This window comes from Lissotriton helveticus, chromosome 1_1 (assembly GCF_964261635.1).
Source record: "Lissotriton helveticus chromosome 1_1, aLisHel1.1, whole genome shotgun sequence".
Lineage (NCBI taxonomy): Eukaryota > Metazoa > Chordata > Amphibia > Caudata > Salamandridae > Lissotriton > Lissotriton helveticus.
The window spans coordinates 1,594,955,411-1,594,974,457 of record NC_136057.1 but is presented as its reverse complement, the minus strand read 5'-3'; the positions used below and the strand labels follow the sequence as shown (position 1 = coordinate 1,594,974,457).

The 19,047-nt window shown below is 53.6% G+C and overlaps 1 protein-coding gene across 1 annotated transcript in view; it reads right to left on the bottom strand.

Annotated features, from left to right (window-relative positions):
* PFDN5 (prefoldin subunit 5) overlaps positions 1-19,047 on the bottom strand; it is a 108,388-nt gene that overhangs the window by 38,306 nt on the left and 51,035 nt on the right. The gene's annotated exons all lie outside the window — the stretch shown is intronic.

Genomic DNA, 19,047 nt, shown 5'->3' with positions numbered 1-19,047 from the left:
GGAGGAGTGTTGCTTAGGACTAAATGAAGCTTCCCAAAGAAAAGAACTAGCATTAAAGTTAATCACTGGCCCACAGGTGCCTGAGCAGGCCTGACCCTCTCGTCCCAACGGCACAGGCCCTTTCGTTTGTGGACGGAGCCCCCAAGATAGCCACCTTCAATCTGTAACCCCAGCTTATCTGAGCCCTAAACAGCAAGGACAAAGAAAGTTGGGTCGAAAACACTCAGTGCTGTGTGGCTTGTAACTTTAAAACTGCTCTTTTCTTCTATCTGTGACTGTTTACATTTCTCTCATGGGTTTCCTAAAGCTACTAGAAGACAACCCCCCTCTCCATAACAAGCTAAAAATGCAAAACACACCTGTAGGCCTAACCAGAGTGTCTTTAGAGACTGCGCGAAAGCCGTATATTAGTGGCTTGAGATTTGGGCCTTACCTGCAGTGTGCATTGAGCCTGTCTGTTTCCAAGGAGAGTCTAACTATAGGAGCACATTCCTGAACCCCCCTCCCCTGCTTTGTGCTTCAGTGATTGGCCCACAGGCATAAAGGCAGGCCTGACCCCTCCCCTTACACCCACACAGACCCTTAAATGTAAGGTCATATACTATTTCAATAGGTTTCTTACTGTTTGTTGCAGCCGCGTTCCGATTGGTTGCTATGGTTACGGTTTTTATTGGTCCTAGAACTTCGCATTTGTTTTCAGATTGGTTGATAAAACTAACTAGGGTTCTGATTGGTTCCAAGGGTTTAGGGCTAGAGTTCCCATTGGTCCAAGGTCACCCGATCACTAGGACTATTTAACCTTAGGGTGTTTCAGCACGAGTGTCAAGGACAAGGGCAGATGCTGGTTTGGGGTGGGTCGGGCCTAGGGCCAGCAATGCTGCCCCCCCTCCATTTACTTGCCACCACCTTAAGCCATCCACATCCTCAAACATACAAACACAGTCTCAGCAAACGTGCACTACTCATTGACAACAAACTCTATCCATATTTCAAGGTCTCAACAACTATTAAACACCACAAACCAAATCTATAAACCTTCTGCCCCTAATGTCACACAATGGCTCCGTTGTTCTCATACAAACCACTACTCTGCCCTATACCACCATCATATCCACACATCACCAAATTAAACATAATCTTGAATAGTCAAACACACCCTCCCTTTTCAGCTCTACCATCTAGTTACTCCTAACTGAACCCATTCCATCACCAGCAAACTTATACGCAACCATCTCTCATATCATCCACCAACACCCTCCTCCTCTATTTACCAAATAAAACACAATCATTAGACACCACCACATATATTACCTCTTCCTGCTGCCAAATACAAACATTCATAACCCCTGTCCATCCGCTCTCACACAACACACACTCTTGTCCACTGCACATCCCCACCCCCTTTCTCATTCAACTTCCATTACCAGTACTTTACATCCAAAACTTTCACATACACTACATCAATACGTCAGTTCACTACTCTAACAAAACATAACACTCCTTCTCGCCAATTATAGATTAAGACTGCTACATTTCAAGTTTATACATCAGCTGTATAGACCCCCCTGCAGCTTCAACAAATGGGATTAAGATCAAATAGTAACTGCTGAAAAGGTACAACACCAGACGCCACGTTTACCCACCTTGCTTGGCACTGCCCCCGATAGCAAAATACTAGGACAAAGTATTCATCATAATACGAGACATCATCAAGATAGACATAGGTTGCACATCGCTGCTAGGCCTGCTGGGGTATGTCAAGGAGATTACACCCCCCCCCCCCCAACTCCGAGACACAACTAGCGGCGATGTTGCTACTATTAGTCAAACGCAAAATCGCCACACACTGGGGTGGACGCAACAACCCCTTCACAGAATCTTGGATTAAGAGCATTACATACTGCCTGGAACAACTATCTACCTATTGGGGACGTATGCCCCTGGCCTCCATACCCCATTCGCAGAATGGCTGGGACGGGAGGGGACACCACGCCTAGATACACGCACCTAATATAGATCACGATGCCCAACCACCTAAAACTGACACAACCACTTAGGTGATCAAAAACGCAGCAACTGCCCAGGGTGTACACCCGGATATGGGAGTAGGATGCTTAAACATAACGTGCTGCATAGAGGATTACTGAATAATAACTATGATGCATAGATATATAACTGTGCTGTGTTACACCCCAGGTAGCATGTAAACTAAAGTATGGCTGAAATGGACATCAAAGGACGCTGCAATAACGCTTCAACCTGTTTGTGTTAGTTATTTTAAGATATGCAAATGATGTGTAAAATGAACATACTATGTTACCTATTTGCATAATAATAAAAAACGAATTAAAAAAACAAAAACTCCAGCACATCAAAATCGTCCACAAACTTATTTCATCCTTCATTCCATCACAAAATAGAATCAAACACATTCCTACCCTCATAACTACACAAAAACACTACACTCAGGGACACACTACCACAACACAAATAGGATTTTTGGGATATTTCTCACTTTTTAATTTTTCAACGTGACTATTTGTGAAATTATCATGAATTTTTAATGATCCTTTGTATCTAAACAGATGCAATACCTATTCAGTTCCCATTTCTGTCTTTGGACGTAACGCGGACGTGACCCCCCTACTGTGTTAAACATTTCCTCCAATACAAATAGATGTCTCTCCTTCAACCGGTAACATTTGGGAAGCCGAAGAGAGCAGCAGTGTCTGCCAAGACGATTTTTTCTTTACAAAAAAGTAAAGTTGAGCCTTTCCTTTCCCCTCCTCCGTCTGCAAAAAACCTTCCAACCAACGCCCACCCGTTTCCACGGCACACTTGTACACTTCAAGCCCTGCCGATAGCCATGTTAAATCCTCTCCAGCCACTTTGGTTCTTTGCAGGACTGCCAACTCGTCTGCTCCCTAAGGAGGATTCAATACCTGTCAAAAAGGTATTTTTGCAATCACCATAAATAATGCTTATCTTTCGATAAAAGATTACAAATCTTTCCTAAGCTATGCTTATTACCAGTATAACTGCAGGATGCATCTTCTATCAATTCTCGGACCTTATCAACCTTCACAACATATTTGTAGTCAGTTATGAACAAATTGTGGCAAATTATATTATCTATATAAATAATGTTATCTAAATTACGTTATTATTTTTTTACCATTTTCATGTGACTTGTACACACTCAGCATGATTACTCATCGCAGCCATTACAGAGTCCACACACTGTTTAAATCAGAGTACCGTGACTCTATTGTCTTGACTATTTACAGTAAAAGCATCTCTTCCAGTTTCTAAAAGGTAAACAGGGGCATCACATTCGGGATTTCTTCAAGAAAAGAATCCAATCAATGTATATATCACAATGTTATGCCCAGTGCCCAAAGACCCCCCTCGATGACCCAGACGAAGCCTGCAGCCTCAGAACCAGGGATCCCTCGAACCACGACCAGCCGAGGGTAAAATTTCCCTACACCAAAAGACACCCCTGCACCCGGCACCCCACGTGCCCTCCTTTGGGGTACCTACCTCTTCTCCAAGATCCCAACTTACCTCTCGAAGTGGTGGTCGTACCTGAAGAATCTCCGTCCCGAGCCAGCCTTTGTTCACTTTTTAACTTTCCCATTGGATAACATTGAGCGCCCGACGGTTCAAAAGCACCCTGCACCCAGCAGCCCGAGTGCCGCTGGAAGTGCAACTACTACCCTACTCCCCCACTTGCCCTGAGTAAGTGACCAGCAGCTCAGCTCCCACAGCCGTGTGGCCTGCCTGCTTGCAGCCACCAACCAAAGGCCCCCTACCCTCCATTGGATTGCATTGGACCTACTCTCAATGCACCCGGCTGCCCCTGCACGTGTAACAACTGTACCTTTCCAACCCTGCCCAGAACCTTAACTGCACCAGTCGAGTACTCACCTGAAAGCTGATAGCCTATGGAAGAAAAATTAGTTAACATTGACTGGTTTTCACTGAAATTTCTTTTAAGTGTGGAGTTTTGAAACTTTTAAATATTCCTCTAAAATAAGCCGAATAACGAATTCCGAAATACTCACCTGTGATCAGGAGAGTAGTCAGTACTGTACCTTTTAGCCCAGTGCTGAACTGCAAAAGTAATCCTAACTGTACTTACTAGTAACTTGAATTTTCTTCCATAAGAAACCATTGACTGGTTTTTTCTGAAATTTCTCCTGTCGATTTTTGCAAACTAGAAATATTCCATAAAAATCATACCAAATACTAGACCGTAATTACTTACCTGTCTTAGGTAGAGGTCCCAGTCCTGAACCTAGGAGTCCAGTACTGGATTACAAAAGTAACAAGAACCTACTTTACCTGTGATTTGAATTTCCGGTGTCAACTTTGAAAATACATTTATATTCTTTAAAAAACACAACTGTAACCAATACGCTTTTACTTAACCGTTTACAGCTTAGGTCCCGGGACTGAATCCAGGATCCAGTCCTGTGGTTAGAAAAGTAATCCTTAAAGTAATCAACTGCATTTATGTAGAAAAACTCATTGAGCTCAATGTTAAATTGTGTTTAGAATTGTGTTGCCTATGGCAACCACTGTAGCTATTGTACTTACAAAGCCTATTGTCTTTCTGCAAAGTAACTACCTAAAGTCACTCATTGAGAAAAGTATATTTTGATTCCTGTTGGTTCTAAAATAAAACAACGATATCTTTTGATATAAAAACAATTGGCCTAGAGTTCAGTTCTTTAAGAAATTAATACAAAACACTGATTAATCTAATAGTCCAATTAGTATTTCTGCATGAAACTATAGGCATTTTGTACAGTTCTTGGATTTTTTCTAAAGTGGATTCATTAAAAAGCTGCATGGGAAGTGGTGGGCTAACGGCTAACGGTTTGAAGCCCGTTTGACGTCATGCGCTCCAAGCGGTTTCTGGATTAAACATCCACCGTACACTACCAGAACAACAACATCTTGAGACAGCACCACGGGTTAAGAGTTCTTTGGCACCAGTCCCAGCCCCACTCCCTGTCTGGATGCTTAAGTCCTGGGAAACTGACTTCACCTCCCAGGCCGCCACATTTCACATGGACCATCCGAATGCGTTCTTAAAATGAGCTTAAAAGAAAACATTCTGAGGAAACAGATCTCATTCAAACATCATTACAAGGCATTCCTATTCCCATTCTGATTTCATAGTAAAACAAACTTCACAAAAAGGGACGATAACCACTGAAGTCCATTTTATGTTTTTTCGAGAACTGTAGACTTCAATACAGAGGAATGCCCGAGATTTCACTTATAAAAATATATACTTGCGCTAATGGCAGCAACAAGAACGAACACGTTTTGCTCGGTCTTTTTTTTTAGTTTTACGTTCCATTCATCAGCAAGCGCACTGAAGAAACCCAGATCCGAGCACTACACAGTAGCTACTTCTCTGTATCACTACTACCACAATTCCGCACAGAAAAAGTACGACAAACTCCATTTGTGAACGCGAGTGAAAGATGGGCAAGTGCTGGAAGTGGCTCATGCATGAGTTTACAACACTGGGAAGAGAGAGCTGAAGGGAGAGAAGATGAAGCAGTTCCAGGGAGAGAAGAGAAAATGGAGCGGGCACGAGACAAAAGAGAAGGAAAGGGAAAGGAGTAAGATGTAAGATGATTAAGCACTGAATAGGACACAAGGAAGATAGGCAAGAGTGAAACGGAGCAAGCACCAGGATTAGAGTAAGGAGCGAGAAAAAAAGCAAACAAAGCAAAAGAAATGTGACGAGGAAAAAAAATGAAACGAGACAATAATGTTAAAGAGACAGATGGAAAACAGGAGGGAAAATGAGGAGCGACATTAAGAGGAGGGTAAAAGAGAAATTATCAGAACCCGAAACAGTGTATTGGGAAAACACGCATACCATTCTGATGAGAAGAAAGACAGCAGAGAGTACGTGCGGGAGGGAATGGGATAACAAGCTCTCGGCACTGCTGTGGCGGGGGAGCTGCAGCCTTTGAAGTCTGATGCCGAGGCACAGACAAATGGTGGTGCGCGATGTGCACGCGGGGGAGCAGCAGCCTTTGAAGTCTGATGCCGAGGCACAGACAAATTGTGGTGGGTTATGTGGCTGGCGCTGGCGTGCACGTGCATAGATCACATGAACTGTACGCGATCCGCAGTTTGGTAGAGTTTTTGAACTGCTTACTATAATCTCGCCTATCTATCCCTGCGGGATAGAATAGTCGAGACCTAAAAATGACCAACATATCTAACATTTCTACTGGGGCGATCAACTAATAGCAGTAACAGTTGTTCTCCGAGAACAATTATGTATACTTAAAGTCATATTATACCAACATGATACCAAGCTGTGATTAAGAAGGTAAAAAGGCTTGGGTAGTGGCTCTCTTTCCCTCAGAGCAACTACATTGTAAACAAATACTGGATGGACTTTATTTGGCTACTGAGCATCTAATCATTAAATGTGTGACAGTGCAGATGTATCTTGTACTGGAGCAGTGGCATTTAGGCAATCACAATTTCATAATTATATTTGAGAAGAGTTTATTCATTTATTTATTTTTAATCTAGGAAAAATATGTAAACAGCGTTTTATCCCACGAGATTTCAATTCCCGAAATGATGAGGACTACACCCAGACCAGGGAATTATTTGAATTGTTTCATTTATAAAGCTTCCATCAGAGACCTGTATGTCCTACTCACACATCCTTTGGCTCCTAATTTCGCCGATCCTTTGAAGATGTATTTCAAAACGTGTCTTTTGATGGATTTGTGTACTCAGTTAATCTGTCAATTCTTCTGTAACCTAATCCAACCACTGTGCTTAATTGGTTGCTACCACGTTGGTCCTGATGATGACCCTCTAATAATTACCATGTTGTTAAAACGCCGGCTACGTTATAAATGGACTGATATTGATAGAAATTATGTACACATTGTACTCTAGCCTCTTATTAAAGGGTCTATTATTAGCCTCTTGCTTGTACATATTTGCAAATAGACTTGTGTACATTATTCGCTTATGTCACTTCACTGTACATATGGAGCGCCTACAGTATGAAAAAGTAATCATTCAGAGCAAATCATAATTTTTTTTGTATATTTTCTACACGTTTTTCATGGACATTTTAACTCCTTAATTACATTTGGACCCCCCCCCAATTAATAAAGTAATCATAAAAAAATTAACAAATATTGCAAACAAACATCTAGGAGCAAGTGTTTCACAAGATAATTGGTAGAGACTTCATTTTTTGTTAGATGAAATGCTTAATGTGCATGATAATACAGTCTTGCTAAGGAAATTTAACGCCAAGCGTTATGCCTTGAATGACCTTCTGTCCCATATTAAAAAAGACAAAAGAACATTTAGTAGTTCTAGTAGGAAGATTAATGGTTGGTTTACGAGTTAACTTCTCAATCGGAACAAAAAGGGTTGTCAATAAAGTAGATTAAGTCGTAAGAATCCAGACAAATTAGCATGCAACTACCATCATTATGTCTACAAAAGAGGAGTGCATTAGCCAAGCAGACTTATTGTAGAAGACAGGCAATTAAGGGATGAACTAGAAGATCTTTAAGGTAATTAAATCCCTTGTAAATACTAGGATATCAGATGAGACAAATATACAAGTTTTAGGTGGCAAATTATTAAGTATGACCAACAAAAATAATCAATGTTTTAAATCTGAAAATATTTTCAAAAATCAAATGCTGGATGAGTTTACTAATGAATATACAAGTCGATTGTAAAGATTTAGCTCTTTCGATTTGGTGACCATAATATTAGTACTAATTGTGGCCATTCTAAAACCAACTGTTGCAAGGGAGGAAAGTCCTTCCTATTTTATGAATATAGACACATATTAGTGTTTTGACAAATAAAACAAGAATTTGCAAAGCAATAGGTCTCGCATTACTTAAAGTTTGAGCTATTGGTGTTGCAAATAATAATGCAATGCAAATAGCTAAAACTTTCAGTAATGCGAGACCTATTGCTTTGCAAAAGCTTATTTTTAGGTCTCGCGGAGACAACGCACATGCATTGCTCTGCGTGAGTTTAGTAAGGGGCTTTCAAAAGTGCTCCCAAAGGCTGCAGGCGGATGAGGTAGAGTGCATGTGCGCCGGGGGCGCGCACCATTTGTCAGCCTGCAGCCTTTGGAAGCACTTTCGCGGCCGCTTTGATGTTCTCAGTGAGCCGCGTGGCCAATGAGAACATCAAGGATTCAGAAAAGGGGGTGGTGATGGACAGAGCATCTGAGTTAATCAGAACACTCATACCCAGTCAACAGATCAGGGCTTGATCCATCACCGTTTTTTTAGCTCACTGCACCATCCCAGTTCAGAACCTGGCTACATGCAAATTAGTCTGTCCCTGGCCCAGTGCATCATGGGAACAGGGCAGACCAAACTACCAAGCCAATTCTTTACTGGAAAGGAAACAAGCTTCCGGGGACCGGTTTCTGGCGTTACAGCCGTCTTCGGCCCGGCTTGTTTGAATCCTGATGGTGCAGTGAGCAAGGGACTCATGTCTGAGCATACCCTGCCACACCTGTAGTGGCCAAAACGATTCAGAAAAGGGGGTGGTGATGGACAGAGCATCTGAGTTAATCAGAACACTCATACCCAGTCTACAGATCAGGGCTTGATCCATCACCGTTTTTTAGCTCACTGCACCATCCCAGTTCAGAACCTGGCTACATGCAAATTAGTCTGTCCCTGGCCCAGTGCATCATGGGAACAGGGCAGACCAAACTACCAAGCCAATTCTTTACTGGAAAGGAAACAAGCTTCCGGGGAATGAGAACATCAAAGCAGCCGCGAAAGTGCTCACCATTTGCCACCCCCTCCCTTATCCCACTTCCTGCTTGTTTGTTTTTACCATGCACTCCTCTAAGGGCACAAATGTAGTGCCTCCTGTGAGGATGACTTAGTTTGGTCTGGGCCCACGCAGGCTTTCAAGACCTGCAATTTGTGGGCCTACCATGTGTAATGAAAGGACCCATATCTACAAAAATCTCTTAAGTTTCAGCGTGTATTTTTCTCACTCACTCGGCCGCACTCACTCACTCACTCGGCCGCACTCACTCACTCACTCGGCCGCACTCACTCACTCACACGCACTCACTCGGCCGCACGCACTCACTCGGCCGCACGCACTCACTCGGCCGCACGCACTCACTCGGCCGCACGCACTCACTCGGCCGCACGCACTCACTCACTCTGCCGCACGCACTCACTCACTCTGCCGCACGCACTCACTCACTCTGCCGCACGCACTCACTCACTCTGCCGCACGCACTCACTCACTCTGCCGCACGCACTCACTCTGCCGACACGCACTCACTCACTCACTCACTCTGCCGACACGCACTCACGCACTCACTCGGCCGCACGCACTCACTCGGCCGCACGCACTCACTCGGCCGCACGCACTCACTCACTCGGCCGCACGCACTCACTCACTCGGCCGCACGCACTCACTCACTCGGCCGCACGCACTCACTCACTCTGCCGCACGCACTCACTCACTCGGCCGCACGCACTCACTCACTCGGCCGCACGCACTCACTCGGCCGCACGCACTCACTCGGCCGCACGCACTCACTCGGCCGCACGCACTCACTCGGCCGCACGCACTCACTCGGCCGCACGCACTCACTCGGCCGCACGCACTCACTCGGCCGCACGCACTCACTCGGCCGCACGCACTCACTCGGCCGCACGCACTCACTCGGCCGCACGCACTCACTCGGCCGCACGCACTCACTCGGCCGCACGCACTCACTCTGCCGCACGCACTCACTCACTCGGCCGCACTCACTCACTCACTCGGCCGCACTCACTCACTCACTCGGCCGCACTCACTCACTCACTCGGCCGCACTCACTCACTCACTCGGCCGCACTCACTCACTCACTCGGCCGCACTCACTCACTCACTCGGCCGCACGCACTCACTCACTCGGCCGCACGCACTCACTCGGCCGCACGCACGCACTCACTCTGCCGCACGCACTCACTCTGCCGCACGCACTCACTCTGCCGCACGCACTCACTCTGCCGCACGCACTCACGCACTCTGCCGCACGCACGCACGCACTCTGCCGCACGCACGCACGCACTCTGCCGCACGCACGCACTCTGCCGCACGCACGCACTCTGCCGCACGCACGCACTCTGCCGCACGCACGCACTCTGCCGCACGCACTCACTCTGCCGCACGCACTCACTCTGCCGCACGCACTCACTCTGCCGCACGCACTCACTCTGCCGCACGCACTCACTCTGCCGCACGCACTCACTCACTCTGCCGACACGCACTCACTCTGCCGCACGCACTCACTCACTCACTCTGCCGCACGCACTCACTCACTCACTCTGCCGCACGCACTCACTCACTCTGCCGCACGCACTCACTCACTCTGCCGCACGCACTCACTCACTCTGCCGCACGCACTCACTCACTCACTCGGCCGCACGCACTCACTCACTCACTCGGCCGCACGCACTCACTCGGCCGCACTCACTCACTCTGCCGACACGCACTCACTCACTCACTCGGCCGCACGCACGCACTCTGCCGCACGCACTCACTCTGCCGACACGCACTCACTCTGCCGCACGCACTCACTCACTCACTCTGCCGCACGCACTCACTCACTCACTCTGCCGCACGCACTCACTCACTCTGCCGCACGCACTCACTCACTCTGCCGCACGCACTCACTCACTCTGCCGCACGCACTCACTCACTCACTCACTCGGCCGCACGCACTCACTCGGCCGCACTCACTCACTCACTCGGCCGCACGCACTCACTCACTCACTCGGCCGCACGCACTCACTCACTCGGCCGCACGCACTCACTCACTCGGCCGCACGCACTCACTCACTCGGCCGCACGCACTCACTCAATCTGCCGCACTCACGCACTCAATCTGCCGCACTCACGCACTCAATCTGCCGCACTCACGCACTCACTCTGCCGCACGCACTCACTCACTCACTCACTCTGCCGCACGCACTCACTCACTCACTCTGCCGCACGCACGCACTCACTCACTCGGCCGCACGCACGCACTCACTGCCGCACGCACTCACTCACTCTGCCGCACGCACGCACTCACTGCCGCACGCACTCACTCACTCTGCCGCACGCACTCACTCACTCTGCCGCACTCACGCACTCACTCTGCCGCACGCACTCACTCACTCACTCACTCTGCCGCACGCACTCACTCACTCACTCTGCCGCACGCACTCACTCAATCTGCCGCACTCACGCACTCACTCTGCCGCACGCACTCACTCACTCACTCACTCTGCCGCACGCACTCACTCACTCACTCTGCCGCACGCACGCACTCACTCACTCGGCCGCACGCACGCACTCACTGCCGCACGCACTCACTCACTCTGCCGCACGCACGCACTCACTGCCGCACGCACTCACTCACTCTGCCGCACGCACTCACTCACTCTGCCGCACGCACGCACTCACTCACTCGGCCGCACGCACGCACTCACTGCCGCACGCACTCACTCACTCTGCCGCACGCACTCACTCACTCTGCCGCACGCACTCACTCACTCTGCCGCACGCACTCACTCACTCTGCCGCACGCACTCACTCACTCTGCCGCACGCACTCACTCACTCACTCTGCCGCACGCACTCACTCTGCCGCACGCACTCACTCTGCCGCACGCACTCACTCTGCCGCACGCACTCACTCTGCCGCACGCACTCACTCTGCCGCACGCACTCACTCTGCCGCACGCACTCACTCACTCTGCCGCACGCACTCACTCTGCCGCACGCACTCACTCACTCTGCCGCACTCACTCACTCTGCCGCACTCACTCACTCTGCCGCACTCACTCACTCTGCCGCACTCACTCACTCACTCTGCCGCACTCACTCACTCTGCCGCACTCACTCACTCTGCCGCACTCACTCACTCACTCTGCCGCACTCACTCACTCACTCTGCCGCACGCACTCACTCACTCACTCTGCCGCACGCACGCACTCACTCACTCTGCCGCACGCACTCACTCACTCTGCCGCACGCACTCACTCACTCTGCCGCACGCACTCACTCTGCCGCACGCACTCACTCTGCCGCACGCACTCACTCTGCCGCACGCACTCACTCACTCTGCCGCACGCACTCACTCACTCTGCCGCACGCACTCACTCACTCTGCCGCACGCACTCACTCACTCTGCCGCACGCACTCACTCACTCTGCCGCACGCACTCACTCTGCCGCACGCACTCACTCTGCCGCACGCACTCACTCTGCCGCACGCACTCACTCTGCCGCACGCACTCACTCACTCTGCCGCACGCACTCACTCACTCTGCCGCACTCACTCACTCTGCCGCACTCACTCACTCTGCCGCACTCACTCACTCTGCCGCACTCACTCACTCAGCCGCACGCACTCACTCACTCAGCCGCACTCACTCACTCTGCCGCACTCACTCACTCTGCCGCACTCACTCACTCTGCCGCACTCACTCACTCTGCCGCACTCACTCACTCTGCCGCACTCACTCACTCACTCTGCCGCACTCACTCACTCACTCTGCCGCACTCACTCACTCACTCTGCCGCACTCACTCACTCACTCTGCCGCACTCACTCACTCACTCTGCCGCACTCACTCACTCACTCAATCTGCCGCACTCACTCACTCTGCCGCACTCACTCACTCTGCCGCACTCACTCTGCCGCACTCACTCACTCACTCAGCCGCACTCACTCACTCACTCTGCCGCACTCACTCTGCCGCACTCACTCTGCCGCACTCACTCTGCCGCACTCACTCACTCACTCTGCCGCACTCACTCACTCACTCTGCCGCACTCACTCTGCCGCACTCACTCACTCTGCCGCACTCACTCACTCACTCTGCCGCACTCACTCACTCACTCTGCCGCACTCACTCTGCCGCACTCACTCACTCACTGCCGCACTCACGCACTCACTCTGCCGCACTCACTCTGCCGCACTCACTCTGCCGCACTCACTCTGCCGCACTCACTCACTCACTCTGCCGCACTCACTCACTCACTCTGCCGCACTCACTCACTCACTCTGCCGCACGCACGCACTCAGCCGCACGCACGCACTCAGCCGCACGCACGCACTCAGCCGCACGCACTCTCTGCCGCACGCACTCACTCTGCCGCACGCACTCACTCACTCTGCCGCACGCACTCACTCTGCCGCACGCACTCACTCACTCTGCCGCACGCACTCACTCAATCTGCCGCACTCACGCACGCACTCACTCTGCCGCACGCACTCACTCTGCCGCACGCACTCACTCACTCTGCTGCACGCACTCACTCACTCTGCCGCACGCACTCACTCACTCTGCCGCACTCACTCACTCTGCCGCACTCACTCACTCACTCTGCCGCACTCACTCACTCACTCTGCCGCACTCACTCACTCACACGCACTCACTCACTCACACGCACTCACGCACGCACTCTGCCGCACGCACGCACTCTGCCGCACGCACTCTCTGCCGCACGCACTCTCTGCCGCACGCACTCTCTGCCGCACGCACTCACTCTGCCGCACGCACTCACTCTGCCGCACGCACTCACTCTGCCGCACGCACTCACTCACTCTGCCGCACGCACTCACTCACTCTGCCGCACGCACTCACTCACTCTGCCGCACGCACTCACTCACTCTGCCGCACGCACTCACTCAATCTGCCGCACGCACTCACTCAATCTGCCGCACTCACGCACGCACTCACTCTGCCGCACGCACTCACTCTGCCGCACGCACTCACTCACTCTGCCGCACTCACTCACTAACTCTGCCGCACTCACTCACTAACTCTGCCGCACTCACTCACTCACTCTGCCGCACTCACTCACTCACTCTGCCGCACTCACTCACTCACTCTGCCGCACTCACTCACTCGGCCGCACGCACTCACTCACACGCACTCACTCACTCACTCACACGCACGCACTCACTCACTCTGCCGCACTCACTCACTCACTCTGCCGCACTCACTCACTCACTCTGCCGCACTCACTCACTCACTCTGCCGCACGCACGCACTCAGCCGCACGCACGCACTCAGCCGCACGCACGCACTCAGCCGCACGCACGCACTCAGCCGCACGCACTCTCTGCCGCACGCACTCACTCTGCCACACGCACTCACTCACTCTGCCGCACGCACTCACTCTGCCGCACGCACTCACTCACTCTGCCGCACGCACTCACTCAATCTGCCGCACTCACGCACGCACTCACTCTGCCGCACGCACTCACTCTGCCGCACGCACTCACTCACTCTGCTGCACGCACTCGCTCACTCTGCCGCACGCACTCACTCACTCTGCCGCACTCACTCACTCTGCCGCACTCACTCACTCACTCTGCCGCACTCACTCACTCACTCTGCCGCACTCACTCACTCACACGCACTCACGCACGCACTCTGCCGCACGCACGCACTCTGCCGCACGCACTCTCTGCCGCACGCACACTCTGCCGCACGCACTCACTCTGCCGCACGCACTCACTCTGCCGCACGCACTCACTCTGCCGCACGCACTCACTCACTCTGCCGCACGCACTCACTCACTCTGCCGCACGCACTCACTCACTCTGCCGCACGCACTCACTCACTCTGCCGCACGCACTCACTCAATCTGCCGCACGCACTCACTCAATCTGCCGCACTCACGCACGCACTCACTCTGCCGCACGCACTCACTCTGCCGCACGCACTCACTCACTCTGCCGCACTCACTCACTAACTCTGCCGCACTCACTCACTCACTCTGCCGCACTCACTCACTCACTCTGCCGCACTCACTCACTCACTCTGCCGCACTCACTCACTCACTCTGCCGCACTCACTCACTCACTCTGCCGCACTCACTCACTCGGCCGCACGCACTCACTCACACGCACTCACTCACTCACTCACACGCACGCACTCACTCACTCTGCCGCACTCACTCACTCACTCTGCCGCACTCACTCACTCTGCCGCACTCACTCACTCACTCTGCCGCACTCACTCACTCACTCTGCCGCACTCACTCACTCACTCTGCCGCACTCACTCACTCACTCTGCCGCACTCACTCACTCACTCTGCCGCACTCACTCACTCACTCTGCCGCACTCACTCACTCACTCTGCCGCACTCACTCACTCACTCTGCCGCACTCACTCACTCACTCTGCCGCACTCACTCACGCACTCTGCCGCACTCACTCACTCACTCTGCCGCACTCACGCACGCACTCAGCCGCACGCACGCACTCAGCCGCACGCACGCACTCAGCCGCACGCACGCACTCAGCCGCACGCACGCACTCAGCCGCACGCACGCACTCAGCCGCACGCACGCACTCAGCCGCACGCACGCACTCTCTGCCGCACGCACTCACTCTGCCGCACGCACTCACTCTGCCGCACGCACTCACTCTGCCGCACGCACTCACTCACTCTGCCGCACGCACTCACTCAATCTGCCGCACTCACGCACGCACTCACTCTGCCGCACGCACTCACTCTGCCGCACGCACTCACTCACTCTGCCGCACTCACTCACTCACTCTGCCGCACGCACTCACTCACTCGGCCGCACGCACTCACTCACTCGGCCGCACGCACTCACTCGGCCGCACGCACTCACTCACTCACTCGGCCGCACTCACTCACTCTGCCGCACGCACTCACTCACTCTGCCGCACGCACTCACTCTGCCGCACGCACTCACTCACTCTGCCGCACGCACTCACTCACTCAGCCGCACGCACTCACTCACTCAGCCGCACGCACTCACTCAGCCGCACGCACGCACTCAGCCGCACGCACGCACTCAGCCGCACGCACGCACTCTGCCGCACGCACTCACTCTGCCGCACGCACTCACTCACTCTGCCGCACGCACTCACTCACTCTGCCGCACTCACTCACTCACTCTGCCGCACTCACTCACTCACTCTGCCGCACTCACTCACTCACTCGGCCGCACGCACTCACTCGGCCGCACGCACTCACTCACTCACTCACACGCACTCACTCACTCACTCACTCGGCCGCACTCACTCACTCTGCCGCACTCACTCACTCACTCTGCCGCACTCACTCACTCGGCCGCACGCACTCACTCACTCACTCACACGCACTCACTCACTCACTCACTCGGCCGCACTCACTCACGCACTCTGCCGCACGCACTCACTCGGCCGCACGCACGCACTCGGCCGCACGCACTCACTCTGCCGCACGCACTCACTCTGCCGCACGCACTCACTCTGCCGCACGCACTCACTCTGCCGCACTCACTCACTCTGCCGCACTCACTCACTCTGCCGCACTCACTCACTCTGCCGCACTCACTCACTCTGCCGCACGCACTCACTCACTCTGCCGCACGCACTCACTCACTCTGCCGCACGCACTCACTCACTCTGCCGCACGCACTCACTCACTCTGCCGCACGCACTCACTCACTCTGCCGCACGCACTCACTCTGCCGCACTCACTCACTCACTCTGCCGCACTCACTCAATCTGCCGCACTCACGCACGCACTCTGCCGCACGCACTCACTCACTCTGCCGCACGCACTCACTCACTCTGCCGCACGCACTCACTCTGCCGCACTCACTCACTCACTCTGCCGCACTCACTCACTCACTCTGCCGCACTCACTCACTCACTCTGCCGCACTCACTCACTCACTCTGCCGCACTCACTCACTCACTCACTCGGCCGCACTCACTCACTCTGCCGCACGCACTCACTCACTCTGCCGCACGCACTCACTCACTCTGCCGCACGCACTCACTCACTCTGCCGCACGCACTCACTCACTCTGCCGCACTCACTCACTCACTCTGCCGCACTCACTCACTCACTCACACGCACTCACTCACTCACTCGGCCGCACTCACTCACTCTGCCGCACTCACTCACTCACTCTGCCGCACTCACTCACTCACTCTGCCGCACTCACTCACTCACTCTGCCGCACTCACTCACTCACTCTGCCGCACGCACTCACTCTGCCGCACTCACTCACTCTGCCGCACGCACTCACTCTGCCGCACTCACTCACTCTGCCGCACGCACTCACTCTGCCGCACTCACTCACTCTGCCGCACTCACTCACTCTGCGGCACTCACTCACTCACTCTGCCGCACTCACTCACTCACTCTGCCGCACTCACTCACTCGGCCGCACGCACTCACTCACTCACTCACACGCACTCACTCACTCACTCACTCGGCCGCACTCACTCACTCTGCCGCACTCACTCACGCACTCTGCCGCACGCACTCACTCGGCCGCACGCACGCACTCGGCCGCACGCACTCACTCTGCCGCACGCACGCACTCTGCCGCACGCACTCACTCTGCCGCACGCACTCACTCTGCCGCACGCACTCACTCTGCCGCACTCACTCACTCTGCCGCACTCACTCACTCTGCCGCACTCACTCACTCTGCCGCACTCACTCACTCTGCCGCACGCACTCACTCACTCTGCCGCACGCACTCACTCACTCTGCCGCACGCACTCACTCACTCTGCCGCACGCACTCACTCACTCTGCCGCACGCACTCACTCACTCTGCCGCACGCACTCACTCACTCTGCCGCACGCACTCACTCTGCCGCACTCACTCACTCACTCTGCCGCACTCACTCAATCTGCCGCACTCACGCACGCACTCTGCCGCACGCACTCACTCACTCTGCCGCACGCACTCACTCACTCTGCCGCACTCACTCACTCTGCCGCACTCACTCACTCACTCTGCCGCACTCACTCACTCACTCTGCCGCACTCACTCACTCACTCTGCCGCACTCACTCACTCACTCACTCGGCCGCACTCACTCACTCTGCCGCACGCACTCACTCACTCTGCCGCACGCACTCACTCACTCTGCCGCACGCACTCACTCACTCTGCCGCACGCACTCACTCACTCTGCCGCACGCACTCACTCACTCTGCCGCACTCACTCACTCACTCACACGCACTCACTCACTCACTCGGCCGCACTCACTCACTCTGCCGCACGCACTCACTCTGCCGCACGCACTCACTCTGCCGCACGCACTCACTCTGCCGCACGCACTCACTCTGCCGCACGCACTCACTCTGCCGCACGCACTCACTCTGCCGCACGCACTCACTCACTCTGCCGCACGCACTCACTCACTCTGCCGCACTCACTCACTCTGCCGCACTCACTCACTCACTCTGCCGCACTCACTCACTCACTCTGCCGCACTCACTCACTCACTCTGCCGCACTCACTCACTCACTCACTCGGCCGCACTCACTCACTCTGCCGCACGCACTCACTCACTCTGCCGCACGCACTCACTCACTCTGCCGCACGCACTCACTCACTCTGCCGCACGCACTCACTCACTCTGCCGCACGCACTCACTCACTCTGCCGCACTCACTCACTCACTCACACGCACTCACTCACTCACTCGGCCGCACTCACTCACTCTGCCGCACGCACTCACTCTGCCGCACGCACTCACTCTGCCGCACGCACTCACTCTGCCGCACGCACTCACTCTGCCGCACGCACTCACTCTGCCGCACGCACTCACTCTGCCGCACGCACTCACTCTGCCGCACGCACTCACTCTGCCGCACGCACTCACTCTGCCGCACGCACTCACTCTGCCGCACGCACTCACTCACTCTGCCGCACGCACTCACTCACTCGGCCGCACGCACTCACTCACTCTGCCGCACTCACTCACTCTGCCGCACTCACTCTGCCGCACTCACTCTGCCGCACTCACTCACTCACTCACTCTGCCGCACGCACTCACGCACTCACTCTGCCGCACTCACTCTGCCGCACTCACTCACTCACTCACTCTGCCGCACGCACTCACGCACTCACTCTGCCGCACTCACTCTGCCGCACTCACTCACTCACTCTGCCGCACTCACTCACTCACTCTGCCGCACTCACTCACTCACTCTGCCGCACT